We start from the raw sequence: 16,059 nt of genomic DNA on the forward strand, positions 1-16,059 counted from the left end.
TATTATTATTATTAGGAAGGAAGCCCCGAAAAATGAATTCACTCTAGAGTCTGCAAAAATCAAATATTTAATAAAAGTAGACTATTTGTTCAAACCTATAGTGACACACTTACTTATGTGAAGGGGACAAGCTGGAAAGATGAGGTTGAGACACTGCCTAAGATACGCTATGGAATTCAGCCAGGGTCCTGAAGACATTCACTACTTCACTCAAAACACAGAATTTTAAAATATAAGACTGTAGATCATCAGAAGGCACATTTCCTAGGACTGAGGGGCAGGTAAGGGTGCTGAAACTTATCCCTATGGACCACTAGCAAAACCAGTCTGAATTTTCAAAATTAATTTTGCAAATGTAGATAAGGAATTGTAATAGATTAGATTGGGCCACACGTTTTATACTTTCCTGACATACTGGAATATAGGTGGCTCTTTCTTTAATGCATATATATAATGCATAAGTTGTAAGGTCTGAACAATATATATATATATATATATAATATATATATATATATATATATATATATATATATATAATCTTTATATAATATATATATATAATCTTTAAAATTCATCTCCTGAAAAAATACATGAGTTCTATGTAATAGGGTTTATTTTTCAATTCACTATGACCTATAGTAAAACTTCTTATGTAAAATATCTCTTTAAATTGTACCTTTTTAAAAATATTAGGCCATTCTCTGAAACGAGAATTTATGATTAGTTCAAAGTGAATAAGCTATAGTTCTTTTTTCCTGCGTGATCCTTTAAAAAGTAGGAGAAACGGAGTTCTGTATTTTTGTCTAAGTACAATGAAAAAGAAAAGAAAAGTTCTTTCACTATGTACAATCAAAAAATGCAAGTTATTTGTCCCATGGTGTCTGATCTGGAAAATCTGTTAGCCACGGGGCATTTTAGTGCTTTGAAGATTTCATTATAACAAGTAGAATAACACATAATATAAAGAATGCACATCCAATATGGAGAACATGCAGCATATAAACTTTTATTGAGTTAATTCCTTCATTAAATAGGAGAAGTTACTTTGAACTGCTGGGTTAACACCTGCGGAGTAATAAGCTTCACATGGATTATAATACTTCTATTTGATGTTTAATGTTTCTTGGAATCACTGTGCACATCTAAGGTTTTGACTTTTGAGGTTGGAGCTAGTGCATTTACAGCGAGCCCTAATTGGGAACTGTGAACCACCGAGCTCTTTTAAAGCAACAGTGTTTTAAACCCTGGCTCTCTATCTTTCTGAACAGTCAGGCTCACTCTCCTTCTCAACAAGGAAAATTGGGTTCATCATTTGCAAGCAAATGCCCTTTCACAGATAACTGCAGTGGCTGCAAGAGCTTTTCCTTGCAGGCAGCCACTCACTATTGGAGAGGGCCAACTGCTCTGCAGAATTAAGGGACAGATGCAGTGCCCTTGAATCGCAGTGTGACCCTTGCAGCGTTTCTGCGACAAGCACTTTTGGAATGTAATGTTTTTAAAGGAAGCCTCAGCGAAGGGCCGTAGGAGCCTGCTTTTGGTGTTGAGAATAACAACCAAAACATACGGCCTCTCCCTGTCTAGACAGAATGGTACTGTCCCAGACAGAAAGGTCTCCACAGGCCAGACAGTCCATGTAGCATGCAGTGCTGAGAGTGCCACGATGCCCTGGTGTGAGGGGGCAAAACACAAAAACAACCATCGTGTCCCAGGGATAACGAGCAGGACCAGCTCAGCAGACAGCCTGTGCTGTGTGAGTGTGTGAGTGTGAGTGTGTGTGTGTGTGTGTGTGTGTGTGCGCACGTGCATGTGTAGTTCACTGCATGAGGTACATGTTCTTGTACAAAAATTTAAACACAAGCCTGATGCAGTAACAATCCCTGTGGAGTTTTAAATGAGATAAGGTGCAAGAGTAAATAATTTTGAGACTAAGATTGCTTATAATGAAAAACAAACTGCCGTTTTAAGAATTTATGTTAAAATCAGTTTCCAAATGCAGCATTCAAAAACTTAGAATTCAAAGAATTATAAGCAACACCTAAGTTTCCTTGGATTTTGTATTCAAAAGAAACATGGTTCAAAATAAGTGTCATAGGGAGGCTGTATATTTTTAAATCTTGACCTGGAAAATTTCACACTTAAAAAATAATTCTCCTCATTTTGACAGCTGGTTCACAGCTACAAAAGACAGTGACCACCTGGCTGTCCTGTCGGGGTGCCCTGTCTCTCAACTAACTTCTACATCCATTTGTCATTCCAAGTAGCTGTTGGGTGTCAGTGGACCCAAGACAAAGCCTGTGTAGGTTTGGGGTACATTTAATTCTTAAGGGTCTTACTTTGCTCTTCCACAGCCCTTATTGAGTGTCACAGAGAAGAGCAATTTAGTCCCTTTTATGATATTTTTCTGCTCTAGGAAAACAGCAAAATGTACCTGGCTTTAAACAACTTGTACTATGTGCTAATTTGGACATGGAGTAAATAGTCACTGTGTATCTCAGGGTTTATTCTGATCGGTGCCTATTAAATGATGAAAATTGCATGCTCTGCTTATGGACTAGTGCGATTAATTGCTTTGTCTAGAAATGACAGAGATGTGAGAAACAGTGCCTAAGATAACGACATTGAATTCAGCCAGAGTCCCAAAGATGCTCACTGCTTTACTCAAGACATTATAGAATTTTAAATATAAGAACGTAGATATCTCTGCCACTGTTATTTCAAGGTGTAACTTTTAGACTTAATGGGTAGGTGAATTTTCTGAAAGATACTTCATAAGAAAATGTTCAGAACTTGTCCTTGTTTAAAGGAATTATTCTGTTAGCAGAAGAAGGTGTGACCAGGAGCACAGCAGTCATTGTGCCTGCTGCTGCTCTGCGCTTTGTGTCCACGGACAGGACATAGACTAGAGTGGGCTTTGGGTGGGACTGTTGTCTCCTCCCAACCACCAGTCCTCATGTCAGTACGTGCGTTCATCTTCAGGCAAGCATAGGTTATGCAATGCTAGACATGGAGTCACTGAAGTTTGAGAGTCAAGTGGGATCCTAGACGTCATTCCCCCAATAAGATGGCCTCTCGAGGTTCTGGAGGATGTGGTCAGTGAGAAGGTGAGCGCAGATGCCACGTCACATGCCTAGAAAGATGCCTCAGCTGTACCTTTGTCCTGAGGAAAATTATTCTTCTCCTGTCCTTCCATTAGTGTTCCTCAACTCCTGCCCCACATGGCATCTGTTTCCTGTGCATTATGGCTGGTAGCCTGCCAGTCAGGTTATATTTGTCCCTTTCCACCTATCCTTAGAGTCCAGCCAAGGATAAGCTGAGCATTTGCTTGCACACAGCCAAACACACTAAAGCTTCCCCAAGCTGCAGATGGCCACAAACTGCTAAGAGTCTATTTTTGTCTATTTTGTAGAGTCTGGACATGTGGGCCAGCACTTAATTTTATGCCTAATATATAATCTAAAACTGTTCTTGAAAAAATGCTTAGAGATTGGTTATCAGAATGGGGAAAATGTATAAACAAAATGATAACAGTGCAAGACCCCAGATAATAGCTGCCTTACACAAGTCACAAGGAGAAGCTATTGTACTGAAATTGGTCCTCCAAATACTGCTTGAAAGGTACAGAAAGGTTACAGCTGAAAAATTGGTTTCTTTGAATTTTGGTCTACAAAATTTTAAATTATATTTTTGATATTTACATATGTAAGACTATTTAAAATATTTTAATAGAAAAATGTCCACTGTAAAAATAATTTATCAATTCTCTATATTTAACAATCACAATAATAAGTGCATTTTCGTAAAAAGTGTACTATATCATTATATTTCAAAGTACAGAAGTCAACTGCAAGAAAAAAACTAAAAAGCAAATTCTTATATCTTTTAGTATTTTTTTTTTTCAAGGAATCACTAGTTTAAATGAGGCATCTAATTGAAAGATGTGGAAAAGTGTAAAAATTGGTTATTCTGGAAGGATGAGATTATGGGGAAATTATATTTTTTTATGTAAAAGGTTTTATATGTTACAAGTTTTAAATAATAAACGGTGTTAATTTTTAAATCATAAGAATGCTCATTTCAAGTAAACAAAGAGAGATTATGCATTTCTGGGCAGGAGAGAACGTTGCTCCTTTTCAAATTCCTTCTGAGATTCCACTTTTTCTGTAGCCCAAGTGTTTATTGTTCACTGGGTCCATCGTTTGGGCTCTCCATTTTATGCCCTCAGTCCTAGCACATGGCTATCACACTTGACTTACCATGTATATTCTTATCACCTCCACAAGGAATTATTAGCCCAGCTGCCCACATATCCCAATCCCCTCTGTGGAATCCCTAAGGCATGTCAAAAACACCTGAAACCCAACTTTCTGAATTCATCTGCTTCACCCAAACTTCTTTCTATCCTATATTCCCAGTCTTCACTCATTGAAGTCTCCATCCAACGGGGACTTCAACAAGAAGCCTAAGTCTTTCTTTGATTGTCCCGCTACAGCTGCCCTCTGTAATGTCATCAATTTCTGCCACTTTCAAACTACGAAATGCGTGTATAGTGCGCTCCCTCCTCACCATTGCCAAGAGCCTCGTAATTGGTTTTAGTAGACTTTATTCTCACCCTCATTCCTTACCAATTTATCTTCTTTCAAGGCTGCCGAGCTGATTTTTATTTTTAAACCAAATCTGAGCATGCCATTCCTCTGCGTCTGATCTTTCAGTGGCTCCACATGGCCCTGAGATGAATTCAAACTTCATAGCCCTGCCAGAAAATTCCATGATTTGCAACCTCATCTACTGAGATGCAACTAGCTCTCCTGAGCTGGCTGGCTACAAAAATATTTGCTATTTTTTAAATGAGCCCCATTTTTTTAAGCTTCCCCGACAATGAACATGCAGCCCTTGCTTCTCAAAATGCCTTGCTTTTATTGTCCACTGAACAAAACTTCCACCTTTTATTTCAAAACTTAGATCTATTGTCATCTCCATCAGACTGTACATAATTTCCTTCAGCCATTCTCTTCTGCTCTAGATTTTGAACTCTGTAGAGGCAGGCATGTTTTTCATTCATCACGGAATTCCCAGTGTTCTGCACAGTAGCTGGCATATAGTAGGTGCTCAATAAATATGTTGAGTGGATGAATGGATAGAGGCTGTCTCAATAGATATTTATGACTATATGTAAATAGATTTTGGTACCATTATGATGCCAATTATGATTCATCATTGTGAACTTCAGGATACGCCATAGTTTTTAATGTTTTATTTTACAGTTTCTTATTTGATACATCTCAGGCATGAAATTATAAATAATATGGAAATGTAAATGAATTTTAGATAGTGTTGTTAGATAGGAAAGCCTCCTACTGAAGGTGAAAAGCATAGATCTTGCAAGTAACATACGACTGGGCTCATATACCATGTTTTCCCTAAAATAAGACCTAGCCAGACAATCAGCTCTAATGTGCCTTTTGGAGCAAAAAATAATATAAGACCCAGTCTTATTTTAATATAATACAAGGCCAGTATAATACAATACAATACAATAAAATACAGTACAGTACAGTACAGTACAGTACAATACAATACAATACAATACCAGGTCTTATATTAATTTTTGCTCCAAAAGATGCATTAGAGCTGATTGTCCAGCTAGGTCTTATTTTCGGGGAAACAGGGTAGCAGCCCTGGCTTACTAGATGACTTTTAGGCAGATCATCCAGCCTCTTTGAGCCTCCATTTATTCATCTATAGAGCATGTCTGTAAAGTTTATGTATGAAATACCTACACTATATGGCCATCTCTTTGGGTGAGGGTGAGGAGTGCTTTAAAGAAACCGAGATCCAATTGTAGCCATTTTCAACTTAAGAATTTCTCATTCTCAACAAATAGTTCATTTTTTTTTTTCAATTCTCAGCTTCACTGAATGTATTTTATTAGGTGTTATTCTCCAAATAGCTTGGCATCTTTGTGTCTCTCTTACTTTTTGTCTAAATCTGGCCTAGTTTTAGGTTGTTATAATAAGTATTTTATTTTACTTCACTTAATATTAGTTATCTTTGATGCCTAGATACACAGTTTGAAACTAAATCAATATTTAGAAACAGTAATCAATTATATTGAACTAGTGTATATCTCTTAAAGATTCATTAAAACAGTCACCAACACATATGAAAAGTCTCAATCTAAGATTTTAACATTTCTTTTCCTTTGAGACTGATCTACTATATACTTAATTGCCAATAATTGCCCACCAGGTATAATATTATAAGATGTAAATATCAATAATTAGTAATTGTGTAAGGCAGTTTAATTTTTTTCTTTGGAGAGATTTATTTCTAACTGTTTCTCTAGTGTGTTGCAGTTGAAATATTAGATAATGGATTTGTATTGATTTTAGCAGAACATTGAAGATGTACAAAATACATTTCTATAACTTTGATGGTCATGAGTTTCAGAGTGTATTGATTGGATTGATGTAATACATTTGTTTGTTTAGAATATTAACGTCATAAGAAGAGAAAATGCATTCCAGCAGATTGATGTGACATAGGCCGTTCGAGGAGGAGGAGAAATATTTGAGTTTAATGCCAGGGATCAGGCTGATTTATGGTGTGGTTCAAAGGCCCACTCATCTCATATATACTGCTGCATGCTTCTGTTACAGAAGCACATCATGCAAATGCTGACTGGCTTTAGCCTTCCTCCCTTTTAAATGAGTGAGACCATAAAGTAGCAACTGCCTTTTAATATGTTTGGGGAAAGAGGGCTTAGGAAAACACAAGCTACACTCTCTGTCTTTCACAACAATTAGGCAAGTGATGGTTTTTCATCAGGGTCGCTTTGAGAGGAATGATTCTTCAAAGTGACGGTAGGAAAGGAGTCCCAGAGGCTGAGTTATGTATGGGATCTTTTTTCCTTCCTTAGAGAGATCTGAAAAGTTCATTCAAATGTAAATGGCATTCGTGACAAATGCTATGTTAATTTATCAGAGACCATTTGGGTTAGATAATTAGTCCTAGGGACGGTCTTTACATCTGAAATAACTGGACCACAGCAGAGTCAATCCAGTTACTGTAGCCATCTCAGAAAATAAATCAAATTGAATATATAATCAATCCAATCATTTCCCCGCCTGTGGATCTGGAAAGTTGGAAACACAAAACGGATGGTGCACAGCCCGTAGGACTGCATTCCCTAGCCTTGGTGGAAGTAGATTTTCCACTAATTGCTAGTGAGTAATTGCTACCTGTTTCCCTTTGTGCAATAGCGAAAAAGCAAGTGTTCTGAAGTCAGAAAAGCTGTAAATTTGAATCCTGCCTCTTCCGTTTAGTAAATAAATGATAGTGGACAAATTGGTTTATTTCTCATATTATCATCATCTATAAAGTGGGAATTAAAAGACCTAGCTCATAGGTTTGCTATAAGGAGCAGTATGCCAAGTGTATATGATTGCTGTTCAACATCTGATGGTTTCCACCTTCCTCTTCCCTAATTGGGGGCTCTTCTCAGCTTACTGTTGTTTTGTCAGAGAGAATAGTTGGTTTGGGGGGAAGGGAGGTGTGAAAGGTGAAATAATACACTTTTTAGAATAAAACATAAGAGAACATCTTTATGACCTTGACTAGGAAAACACATCTTAAATAGGAGTTCCAAAACACTAATCCTTGAAAAGTGATTAATTTTACCACATTAAAATTAATAAATTCTGTTCACAAAAGAGACCATTAAGAGACTGAAAAATGTCAGCTACAGAGTTGCAAAAGGTATTTGAAATTTCATATAAAAAACACTTGTATTTGGAAGATGTAAACAACACCGACAAATGATCAATAATACAGACACAAATAATCCAGGAGAAAAATTAATTTAAAAAAACTCCTAGAGTCACATCAGGAGAGAGAATATCCAAATGGCTGTTTAACATATGAAAAGGTGCGCCACTTCATGATTCAGGAGGGAACTGCAAACAGAAGCTGCAGTACAGTAGTACTCTTCCACACTCCCCAGAATGACCAAGTGTCAGTGAGAGTGTGGCACAACCAGCACATGGGTACATGGTTCGTGAGAGTGTAAAAGGCATAATCACTTAGGAAGACTCGTGAAACGCCTACAAAGGTAGAGTATGTGTATCAACTATGGCCCAGCAATTCCACTCCTAGAGATGTGCTCAAAGAAATGTACGTGTAAGTTTACCAAAAGTACATATAAGAATGTTTATAGCAACACTGTTCTCATTAACTCAAAAATGGAAACAATCCCAATGTAGCATATTGATAATATGGACATGATGTAGCAAAGAGAGTGAAAAATCATTGTTACATGCAAGAGCATAGATGAATTCTCATAAGCATAGGGTTGATCTAAATAAGTCACACACAAGAGTAAATACTGCACTGCCCTCCATTTATTAAAAAAATTCAAATTCTGTGGTGTTAGAATTTATCTTTGAAGGGAAGTAATGATTGGAGGGGGCATGAGAGAGGCTTCTGGACATACTGGTAATGTTTTCTTTCTTGATCTGGATTCTGCTTACATAGAGGTGTCTACTTGAGGAATTTGTCTGGCTGTACAGTTATGATTTGCACAATTTTATTAGTGTATACTGTAATTAAAAGGCGGGGGGGGCTGTAAATTTCTGGTGACAACTTCTTGAAGAAAAAAATTCCTGAACATGAACACAATGAATGTTCATTATCAAGAATTTAGACCATATAGGGCAGGATGTTAAAATCACCTACAAATCTGCTGCTCTATTTGTTTTGACATATTCTCTTCCAGTGTTTTTCCTTCTATTCACACATTGTGTGTGTATGCAAAACATAATATACAGCATATCAATTTTTCAACCTGCTTTCTTCACTTAATGGTATGTCCAGAGCACTCTCTCTTGCCATTAAATACTCTTCAGGACACTTCAAAAGCCTACTTCTCCAGACGTGGCCCACTGCTGCATTTAGCCCATGGCTTTGACCATATGTACTTTCATCTCAGCATTGCTTAAACTACACATCTGCTGGAGCCTGAAGGTAAAACCGGGTCATTAAAAAACAAATCAATTGAGACCTAACAGGATCTTACCAACAGTCTTTGGCAGTGGGTGGCCCTGAACCCAATATTACTTAATATTGTCATTGTTGACCTGGGTTAGGAAGCCCTTGCAACATCATCCCCCGCAAGGAGCAGCACTGATTGCGTGCAAATTACGTCCCACACCCACGTCTAGTCACTTGCTCCTAATGCAGCAGTTGGCAAGATTGTGCAACAGGAAGACGCCAGGGTTAGGGAGACTTGGCTCAGGGCTCCAAGGGAACCTGCTGGGCAACTACCAGCAGTGTGACTCTGGGCAAGTGACCTGAGAGTCAGGGCCCAGTTTTTCAGCAGGAAAATGAGGATAATAACTCCTACCTATAGCACAATGTATGTATTTACACCGAGTGGCATAGGTACATAATAAATTATAGAGACATTTAAGTAAGTAACGATCTCAGCACTTCCTTGCTTACAACCCTTAGAGTCAGCTCCTTAGCATGGCAGTGGAAGCTTCATGCTCCTGTGCAGCCTTTTCTCCCAGCGATCTGCAACATCAGGCCCTGTGTACCAACCACTCAGGGTGATTTGCAGCTTTCTGAATACAAAATGGTTTGCACAGTTTTTCCTATCTGGAACCTACTTTTCCTTAATTCCCCACCTGCCTGCCACCAATTCTCACTCGTATGATTACTGATTTATACTCACCTGTATGTTTTTATCCGGATTTGCTATCTCACCATAGAAATGGTCTCTGATGCCTCCCTCCCTCAGGCCTGGTTCGAGTCCCCTCCCGTGAGTTCCTATTCCCACCTCCCACACCCCTGGACTTAACCACATCACAGGAATTATCACAATGTATTGAAGTGGCCTATTTACCCTGAGACCCAGTGTAAAGTTTCATCCTTATATCCCCTGGCAAATAGCTACTGGCACATTAAATCTTTGTTAATTGAACAACTGTATGTTGCATCTTAATTTCAATGAGAACTAACTTCACAAGGTCCAGGACAGTGAAAGTCAGAACAATCAAGTTTTTCCTCCCCCGAAAACCAACATGAAAAACCAAATCACATCAGAGGGAGAACAGAGTTTTCTAACACCTAGAAAAGTCAGAAGACTCTGGTATCTAGTACCTCTGGCTGAGGGTTTTTCAGGCACCTATCCTACTGCAGAGACAGGATACTTTTCATTATTCCTTTTTCTGATATTTCATTGTTAGTGTAGAGAAATACAACTGATTTCTGTGTGTAGATTTTATATCCTGCAACTTTACTGATTAGTTCCAGCAATCTGTGGGTTGAATTTTTAGAATTTTCTCTATATAAGCTGATAAGGGGGTGGGGGTGGGAGATGAGGGTAACGGGGATCAAATATATGGTGATGGAAGGAGAACTGACTCTGGGTGGTGAACACATGATGGGATTTATAGATGATGTATTACAGAATTGTACACCTGAAATCTATGTAATTTTACTAACAATTGTCACCCCAATAAATTAAAAAAAAATCATATCATCTACAAATAACAACAGTTTTACTTCTTACTTTCCCATTTGGGTTCCTTTTCTTTCTTTGTCTTGCATAATTGTTCTGGCTAGGACTCCAAGTACTATGTTGAATAGGAGAGGTGAGTGGGCACTCCTATCCCTGATCTCAGAGGAAACGTTTTTCATCTTTTACTGTTGAGTATGATGTTAGCTGTAGGTTGTTGTACTGTGTTTCCCTGAAAATAAGACCTGACCGAAAAATAAGGCCTAGCATGATTTTTCAGGATGACATCCCCTGAACATAAGCTCTAATGTGTCTTATGGAGCAAAAATTAATATAAGACCCAGTCTTATTTTCAGGGAAAAACAGTATATGGCCTTTATTATGTATAGGTATGTTTCTTTTTCACCCAATTTGATGACAGCGTTTATCATGAAAGGATGGTGTATTTTGACAAATGCTTTTTATGCATCTATTGAGAGGATCGCGATTTTTGTATTCCATTCTATCGATGTGATGCATCTATTATTGAATTGTATATGTTGAACCACCCTTGTATCCCAGGGTTAAATCTCACTTGATAGTGGTGTATGAATTTGGTTTGCTAATATTTTGTTAAGAGTTTTTGCACTCATCAAGGATACTGGTCTCTAGTTTTCTTCTCTTGCAATGTCCTATCTATCTTTGGTATCAGGGTAATGCTGGCCTCAAAAAATGAGTTTGGAAGTGTTCCCTGCTCTTTAGTTTTTTAGAAGAACTTGAGGAGGATTGACATTAATTCTTCGTTATATGAGATGGTTTTGTTCATGGGGAAAAGAATGCTTTGAAGTATTTGAATAAAGCTCTGACTCCTTAAACAATAGATAAGCAATGCCTACTGTTGTGTCAGCTACTGTAATTTTGTCTATGTGTTCATAGCCCCATCCCTCCCCAGCCATTCTCCTAACAGTGGTTTTCTTTAGTCATACAAATATTTCCACTACATTAAAACTAAGTTTTGTAGGCCTGAGAGCTGGTCGTTTTTTTTTTCTTTAGGTTGATTTTCTATCTTTGCTATAATATGTGCTTATTTCATAGCTGGACTCTCTAAAATAAATCTTAACTTTAATATTCACGTTATTGAGATGCACCTTCCTGAGAAGCACCCATTATAGACTACAGCTTATCACTGATTTTATAATATGAATATATAATAATTATTATAATTACAATATATTATGTTTATAATATAAATTATATGATACGGTTATAATATACAATATGGTCCTCAATCTGAAGAACTTGCAATCTGATTAGGGCCTGAACACATGAATTAAAAAAAAATAGTGGTAATTTATCATAAGAATAGTCTCAAAGCAAAGAATTATTACAAGGCTTTGTCACAGTGTTAATTATTTTAGTAAAAATATAGAAATAGCCAAATAATTGAAAATTTAAATCATAATGGATTCTTTTGGTGCTGCTGGAATTATACTTTAAAAAATACCGAACAATGTTTCTAAAGCTAATTCACTTAGAGAAGAAAAATAAAGAGCAAAAATTCAAAATAGAAAGCCGTTATCTTCTATTGTTATTGGAGGAAAATGATATGGATATTGGAAAAGAAGGTGTGCTTAAGCCAACAAAGTTGCATTTTAAAAAGTTAATCACAGGTATATTCTACTTTTATTTACTGTTCAATAAAGATTTATATCTTTAATACTGGTGAGATTTATTTTTTTGGTAATTAAAATTTCTTGGGGTGACTATTATTAGTAAAGTTACATAGGTTTCAGGTGTACAATTCTGTAATATGTCAGCTATATATTACACTGTGTGTTCACCACCCAGAGTCAGTCCTCTTTCCATCACCAGCTATTGGATCCCTTTTACCCTCGAGATTTTTCCTAGCCTCTTATTTTTAGTTCTGAGTTCTCTGGCAATGTCAAAAATTTGGAACCCTCTCAGAGAAGGGCCAGCGTGTGGGTGGGAGAGAAGGTTGTAGTGTAGATGCCCATTTTCTACAGTTCTTGAAAATACGACTATATATTTGGTCTCTCTCTGTCCTGGTCTTAGGTTTGATCCTGTGTCAGTATATGAAGATTGCAGGCTCATGCATGATCTGTTTTTAAATCACTCCTAGGAAAAAAAGTGCTTTCTAGGTAACTGTCAGAGGGCACTAAGCAACATGGATTTTAGTTTTGCAAAGACCCTTGATAGTTCTAGGTCAACCTCTTTCTTTACGAATGGGGAAACTAAGGTGCAGAGAGTCTAGGGGACTTGCTCAGTACCTCATGGCAAAACTGTTTACCCTGAGTTTCATAGTCTACTTGCTTTATATTTGGCAGATAAACCTGCAAGGCTATTTGGGCTAAGGCTCTGCCATTGTCTGCATTCTTACTGAGCAGTGCTGGAAGACCCAGGAGAAAGCAAGAGCTGATGAGTGTAAAGGGGTGTAGCTAATTTACGGTGGCATCAAGCATGGTGAGCCTTCCAGAGCACATTCCTAGGCGAGGATTTAGGAAGCAATAGAGAAAACTTCATGGCAGTGTATGCTATCCTTAAAGCACCAGGTTTACTAGCTCTGATATACCTACGTTTTGATGACATATTTATTTTCTCAGAATTATCTGTATTAACTTGAAAGCCTTTAGGAGATAATATCATAGGGATGGAAATAATTTAAGAAACTAAAGTGACCTGATATTATCACGTTTTAATCATATCGGAGGAACATTCCCGAGAAATTCAGTTCAGAATTAAATTTGGGAAATAAAAATAGTACTCTAAACATTTTTGGTTGACCAGGGAATATAATGGAACTGTTAAGGCAATTATTCTAAAGAAAGGCTATTGCTGCTTTGCATTCAATACCTTACAGCTGATATTTCTCTTTAAGATTCTCTAGATCATGGTGCACATCATAAAGCAGGCAGAATAATACTCTCCCACTTTCTTGTATTCTTCTCTCACCATTAAGAAAATAAAACACACAGCCAATTCTTTGACCTTCAAAGACCAGGTGAGGATACTGGGTGAAACTGAATGTCATGTTACCCGTGGGGTATTTTCTTAAAGAAAACTTGGGAAGGGCCTCTGTCATGTGCTGGCCTGACCCAGCTGGTGGCAGCAAAGCCACCGGTGTTTTCCCTGGACTTCACCTGCAGGATACTGCCCAGGCACCTTTCACTAGATCCACTGTTGCATATTTCCCTTTCTTTCTCCAGAAAACCCATTTTTGAGGAGTTCAAATGACCGCTATTTCCCAAGGAACAAAGAGAGCAATGCAGGTATAATTTTACCTTTGTTACTTCATTAAAGGGTCACATGCTCACCTGTACATCAAGTAGAAGGGTCCCTAATGGATTTCGCTCAAACCAAATATATATGTTTTAAATCTGCTGGAGTCCTTCCCTTCACCTTTCTGCAGTTTTCATGTTTAAGGAGTGGAAAAATCAATAGAGCTGAGGGCGGCAGGACAAAATTATAACTCATCTACCCTCCTTTGCTATATGCAAGATGTAATATGACCTCTATATTTGCTCTGCAATTTCCTAACGTTAACCATCAATTCCTTGTTTATGTGCTTCCCCTCCCCTCTGACTGTGATCCATATTTTGGTAAGTTGTCTTGTTTTATATGTCAGTTGATTTAAGTGAATAATCAAAAAAGAAATTGATGCCTAATATTGTCACAAGATGAACTGAGGATTAATGTCTGGAGAGAATGGTCCATGGTGTGGCTGGGATATCTCCCGCCCTGTTGTTTGTATAAATATGTAAGTCCTTCACGCTGAGATGATGCTCAGGGTTGTTTGAATAAATTACTCTGAACCTGTTATCCTTTCTACAACCATAATGCGTGCAATTTTTTTTGTTTGTTTTTCTGCTCTGTGGTTGCAGCAGTGCCCTGTTTATAGAGATGTTTGCTGTTCCCGATGATAACCCACACTGGTCTTGTTTATGTTTTTACTCCATCTTTTTTCTGTGTTTTGGTCTGCTACAGACTAATATGTTTGTCCACTAGCTGTTTCACTGTAACATTATTTCAAGATGTTTAACTATATTCTGTCTTTCTTTTCTCCTCTCATATTGTTTCTAATTTCTCTACCAGAACTTTCCATGGTACCCAAGACTGTCCTGGTTTCCCACCTGTTGTCCTGTTATTATTAGCAATAGTTCCCCTTTTCACGCTGAAAAGTGAAGGCATTGATATAAAAGTTATTTCTTTACCCACACAGTCATTACTTCTTTCAGGTATTATATCTGCCTCTTGAGAATCTTTATTCCAGGGAAAGACTGATTTGGTTGGTATTTAATTTACAGCCACCTTCTCCTGTCATGTATGAAACACAGCATGGCCAGAGCCAGCACCTGACACCATGACAAGTAGGTCCTAATGGGATGAATCTCAATAACAGGCAGGATGGGGAAAACATTGAAAAGTCCACTAATATCCTCTGGTCATTGCTGTTTACTCAGAAATTGTGTATGATTCTGTACTTGTCAGCAACGATTACTCTACTCCTTATTTTCTTCCTTTCCCCAATGGATATTTACTACGTCAGATAGATTTCCTACTGTCGTGGTGTTTATTCCAGAGGATAGTAAAGTCACAAAACTAAAAGTTAAATAATTAACCAAAGAGTAAGATAATGTTGAGTGTTGTTAAAAACAAAAATTAAGAAGTGAAGCAATAGGAAGTGGAAGTTGTCTCTGAGAGTAACTTAAAATGGGAGATGCAGAAAGTGTCCTCAAAGGAGAAGGAATTAACAAAAGAACTAAATGGTAAGTTGATGCCAGTCATGGGAGGATGTATAGAAAACACATTCCAGCCTGAAGAAACCATGAAAGCAAATGTCCTACGGAAGAGGGAGCTTGGCGTCGTTGAGGAAGAGAAAGAAGACCAGTAAGGCTGGATGTCACAAGACAGAGGAAGAATGTAAGGGGTAAGGCCAGAGAGACACAGGGACTAGGTCATTAGGGGTAGGCCAATGCAAAGAGCCTGAATGGACATCTAGGTAGGTATGGTTCACATGGCATTGACAAACCTTGAAGTACATTAAATAATACTCTGGCTGTTATGTGCAGAACAGAGTGAGAAAGGCAATTAAAGAAGCAGAGAGGCCAATTGGATGGCTCCTATGCACTCCCAGGTGAAAAACGATACAGGCTTTGGCTGGGGTGGAAATAGTGGACATAGGAAGAGGGGAACTTATTTGGTATATTTAGGAGGTAGACTTATCATGACTGGCTGAAAAATGGGATAGAGGAGGTGAGGAAAGATGATAACTCAAGGATGCATTCTAAGAACTGTCTGGAGCAACTGCATAGGGAGTGGGCATCTAGCAGGGCACATAATGGTAGGGAGAAAAATTAAGAGTTTTGTGTTGTCATGTTCAGTTTTGAAGCCCATTAGATTTCCAAGTAGAGATGTCAAAGGGAAAGTTAGCCGTTTGATCCACAAGTCTGGTATGACGGCAGAAGTCAACCCCGAAGATATAAATGTGAGAGTCATTAGCATATAGATTATGTTCCACGTCATTGGACAGAATTGGATAATCTAGAAAG

The sequence above is a fragment of the Rhinolophus sinicus genome, chromosome 16, assembly GCF_057876585.1.
Source record: "Rhinolophus sinicus isolate RSI-liver-muscle chromosome 16, RSI-T2T, whole genome shotgun sequence".
NCBI lineage: Eukaryota > Metazoa > Chordata > Mammalia > Chiroptera > Rhinolophidae > Rhinolophus > Rhinolophus sinicus.